Raw genomic sequence first — 5,150 nt, forward strand, 5'->3', positions numbered from 1 at the left:
AACTGATGCGGTGAGTTTGTAGAAAGTTCTACGTTGCTGTTTTATGAGTTCGTGGTGATAATTTGAGATGAGGACGCCCGCGGTATTAACAGGGAACATCAGTATTGGTTACTGGAGATATCACTGTTCTACCGGGATACAGAGGCTCGTTAATCGGACCAGTTTTGGTTCGTTTGCCGGTGTGAAAGCACCACACTGGAGTGTATCTGCTTCTCGGATGTCAAACATGGATGGAAGACGCTTCCCACATAGCAAAAAATATACGCGGCGGATCCGCAGAACGGATCCGCATCGGAGTTCACTTGCACATCGCCGCGGATCAGCAACGGATCAGCCGCGCCTCCGCCGCGGATCCGTCAAAATAAGCCCGGATCCGCGGCGGAGGCGCGGCTGATCCGCTGCGTATCTCGCGGATCCGCCCAGGACCCGTTTTGGATCCGCTTTCAGAACCGGGTTATCTGCCGCGGATCTGTTTATTGTGTCGTTAGGAGCCTAAATATGCTTCAGATTTAATACTGATCCACTTCCTACTGACCTAAATACACACCAGCAGCATTTGCATTGTAATTGTACATAAAACTTTTACAGCAAGTATTAAAACTAGGATATAAAGGCTTAAATTTAAAAACATAAACTTAAACAATTTCAAAGTTGGATCAGTGATATCCTATCACTAAATCTCATTAGTTAAGAAAAAAAGAAACTTTTTTTTTTTTTACATTGTAAACAATATTTATTTAAATCATTAATTAGAAATCTTAGGACATGAATAATTATTATTAATGTTATAGGACTTATATACCCTTTGAGTTAACCAATGCTTCATTCTTAATATGAAAATGACAATTTACAGTTTTTACTAAAAATAATTCAAGTTAAGCAAAGTTTTTGTTTTTTTTTAAATGGCAAAAAACAAATATAAGCTATATGAGTAAAAGCCTGGACAGATGAGACAGAGTGTAGCCATACCATACTGTTTAAAACTAAAACTTAACTTGTGTTTACCACCACAGAACAATTAGACGGGTGGTTGTTCTTATAGTGTGCAGTGTGGGAGCTTCAGAGCCTCTGTCTTTAGCTTCAGTCTGAGGCAGAGGTTTTGAGGCAGAGGTGCAGTGAGTCTGGCTCCTCTTCAGTCCTACTGGTGAAGATCCAGTCTGTCAGTGTCCAGCTCTGGGCTTCCCCTTTCTCACAGCATCTGAAATGACACCAGTGTGTATTAAACACCCCATTACACCTCTTATTCTTGTAAGGAGTTAGAGTTCAGGTTTGTGAAGAACATTGTAAGTCATGACAGTGGCTGTGTGATTTGAACATGAAAGGTAAACACTTGATTGGAGAGATCTGTGCACTTACAGAGGGTCAGTCTTTAAACTCCACCACAGCAGGTTCTGAAAGAAACAATATGCACAACAACAGGTGTGATTATAATGTGCATATGTTTAGTTATGAAAGTTAATAAAAGTAGGATAATACAGTAAACTTACAGAGGGTCTGTCTCTACATTTTTGGAACTTGGCCCAGCAGAGGGAATTCTGTAAAACATCAAATAAGAGAAACACAAATATCAGTTTGGATCATTTCAGGCCCCAGTGTTTAATCCAAGTGCAGTATTTACCTCCAGAGGGTCTTTATCATGCTGTTCTGTCCATCTTCTTATTAACCATAGTATATTCTGAAACAGAGATGAAAAACATTATTTAACTCATAGGAAATACTTTAGCGCAGTAAAACTGAACTCTTTTGTTTTAGTATAAGCCTGAGTATGAACATGAGACGTATTTCACTGCTGTTAATACACAATACTCTACTACATTTACTTTTACCACAACATTTAAAATATAATAATCAATTTATGATGGTGTTCAGAGTCAATATCAGTGTAATATAGATGTGACACATTAGTGTTCATGTCAACATCTCTCACTGAAAGTCTGAAGCACCGTCTCAAGTTAGAGACAAAGTCAGATCTGACTCCAAACTAAATCTTCACTGTCACAAAAATCATTAAAAGTACTTTTGTGATCAGTGTGCAGGGCTCCTGATGGGGACATTCAGCAGAAGGACAGGGGCTCCTGATGTCATCTGGTTGGTTAGCTAACATTAGCTGTTGTTAAAAGTTGTGCTTTTTATTACGTTACGTTATTGTATTATGGCACGTTGCGTTAAATTATTGTATTAAGGCACTGACATGACTGCACTTTAGTCTCAACTCAACAGTCAACACTCTAGTCTACACAAATAATAATTATCTCTGGTTAAAAACACAACCAGATCAGACACCGGTGTCACCGTCGCTCCACAGCCGAAGGGAGAGCGCCGAGAGCGGCGTCCAGCCAGAGCCGAGCCCGTTAAACACGACCAATGATCACGGAGCAGAATTACAATTCTGTGATCGTAAAAATATACAAGAATATAAGTAGCTTTATATAAAAATAGTATTTAGACTGGGATCTACCTCAAGAGATGGAGTTATCCTGACTCCTGACCTCACATCGTCTTCATCACGTCAGCTGCTTCTGTCGCTAACTTTCCTACTGCGCTCGTCAAAACTGATAAAACACACAGAGTCACAGATGTACAGACACCACAATATAACGTTAACGTTATGTACATTAATGATGACTAATACAATTAACTTTTAAACTATTACTTACAGTGAAATCCACAGACAACAGGTGGATGTTGTTTCTTTCTCTCAGGTTCTGATAACGGCTGAGTCAGTGGCGCGTCCGCGCAGCGAATCCGAACCGGGTTACCCGCGGATCCGCGCATTGATAGTACAAATCATTGTGTCAAAAACAAAGTGTTGTGTTAAAAGTACGTTCACAGTGTGGATCTAAGATGATTTAACCGCAGATTCTCTCTGTAACAGCAGGCCATCCAAGGGTTAGGGTTAGCAACAGTCAGAATGCGAATACGGAACAAATACGCAGCGGATCCGCAAAGCGGACGGACTGTGGGGCAGATTTGGCGGACCGAAAGCGGATCCGCTGCGGATCCTGATGCTAGTAGGGTTGTTTTTGCCTCGTACTTTTTGCTAACATGTCGCCAAGCCTCTGGAATAGATCACTGCAGTTTTGTGGTGCTTGCATATTGATGGGACAGCTGTGTTTGCCGCTGAGTGCGCGTGGATTTCGGCGACGCACAGGTGGAGTTTGGTCATCGGGTTGCCAGCAAGTTACGCACCGAGTGTTGAGCAGGTAAACAGACTGTCAATGTCTTTTTATTTCTTATTAGCCCCTCCAATAAAGGTCCCATACTTATGAACAGGGGAATTGCGTCAGCGCCTCCTCTGCGCTCTGATGCTGTGGTTGTGGGAGCGTAAAGTGAAGTGCGCACACGTGTACCACCATGTGTGGTTTGTTTTGGTTCTTCGGTGACGCCGTATGTGCACGTGTACTTGTATTAACAGATCCACTTAGACTCGTTGCTTCACAACTGCTGTAAATTGAGTTTTGGGATGTAAACTGCGTTAATAATCTGTTGTGAATCTGCATGGGCACCGATTGCAGCTTCATCTGTCAGTGCGGCCCGCGGTAGGGGGGTGAGATTGTGCTTACATCTACCGCGGGCCACACTGACATTATTCTTTGGAATCAAGTGGAGGGCCGCAAAAAATCTTTCCGCGGGCCGCAGTTGGCCCCCGGGCCGCGAGTCTGAGACCCCTGGTCTATAGCAAACACTTGTGCTACTGGTTTAAAGCAGCTAAATCGAAGCCTCTGGGAATCCCAAAAGCCACTGGATACGTGATGGATCTAAAACAGTGGACCAACATCAGCAGCTGTAACTCCTGAGCTACCTTCTAAAATAACTCCTGAGTGAACTCCTGACTCCTGACACTTGTGGTTGTACCTTCTGTTGAGGTAAACTCATGAGGAATTCCTCATACTTTTGGTCATGGTTTAGCTGGTTCATTGCTTTGACCTTATTCTCCAAGTTCTGGTTTAATAATTCCAAAAGTTCCGGACTTGGCAGGTCGGCAAATGCAGCGCAGTACTGTGCCTCCAAGTTGTCATTGATACCCTGCAGGTTCAAGACTGTCTTTATGTACTCTTTGTTTTTAGACAGTAAATATTTGATAGGACCCGTTTTACCGACCACATCCAAACCAGCAATATCTAACTGTAGGTCACATTGGCGTCGTAGAAGCGCTTTCCTCTCACCTTTAAGCCTTTCCAGATGAGATTTTAGAAGCTTCTTGCTTCCAGTGTCATCTTCAAGTTCCAGAACTTGTTTGTGGAGGTTGTGGTTTTCGGTTTTCACATCGCTTATGGCGGCCGTGACCGCCTGGAGATCCTTCTCAGTGGAGCTGTACTTCTCTACCTCTTTCTGGAGCTTCTGTTTCTTCTTCAACAGCTTCTTATTCAGTTCTTTAACCTTGCTGTCTTCCATATCAATGTTCCTGAAAGTCTCCCGCATGGCTTTGAGATCCAGCGCTCTCTCTTGCAAAGCGGTGATTTTCCGCAGCATCTGGTTGTTGTCGGCCCTCATCTGCTGCATCCTCTCCACTTTTTCCCTGTACCTGTGCTCCTCCAGCCGTAGAGCGTCATACTCTTGTGTTTTATTCCTAAGGTGTTTGTTCAGCTCCGAATTTTCACTCTTTAGGGAGCTCAGTGACAACTCTAAGGCCTCACATTTCTTCCTCCAGCACAACTCATTCGCAATCTTCCGCTTCATCTCCAAGATCTTCTCCCGTAAAAGCCCATTTTTGACCAAGCCACAGTCCGTCTCAGATTTCAACTGAGCGTAACGTGCCTCTGTGTTTCCTTGGTGGAGTTTGGATTCTAACTTGGCGTATTCTTCAGCCAAAGCACCGTTTTGCTTTGTCAGCGATTTCAGTTCGTCCTCAAGTTTTCTGATTTGCTCTTGGACTGTTTCGACGCTCGTTACTTTCGTCCGCAGCTCCGAACACCGCTCGCGAAGTGCCCGATTGTCTGCACGGACGGGATCAATTAGAGAGCTTAAAGCGGCAAGGCGTTCTTCCAAGTCACGCTGAGGGAGTTGGGATTTTATCACGTCTTTTTCATATTTCAAAGTCCTGTTCTGGACTCTCAAAGATTCCAGTTCATGTTTCAGTTGATGAACTGTCTCTGCTCTGGTTTTGTTCGTCTGTAGCTCCACAGACGACTCAGGATGTGCCCGATTTT

General features: G+C 43.5%; 1 long non-coding RNA gene across 1 annotated transcript; it reads right to left on the minus strand.

Moving 5' to 3' along the window:
- Window positions 1-403: 403 nt before the first annotated feature.
- LOC129410421 (uncharacterized) lies at window positions 404-1,851 on the minus strand. Its single transcript, XR_008632856.1, has 4 exons — window positions 1,619-1,851; window positions 1,488-1,535; window positions 1,357-1,391; window positions 404-1,198 (listed from the first exon to the last, which is right to left on the minus strand). It is a non-coding gene; the product is annotated as an uncharacterized LOC129410421 (long non-coding RNA).
- Window positions 1,852-5,150: the final 3,299 nt, after the last annotated feature.

Source organism: Boleophthalmus pectinirostris, unplaced genomic scaffold, assembly GCF_026225935.1.
Source record: "Boleophthalmus pectinirostris isolate CB_2022bp ecotype Guang Dong unplaced genomic scaffold, ASM2622593v1 HiC_scaffold_22, whole genome shotgun sequence".
Classification (NCBI taxonomy): domain Eukaryota; kingdom Metazoa; phylum Chordata; class Actinopteri; order Gobiiformes; family Gobiidae; genus Boleophthalmus; species Boleophthalmus pectinirostris.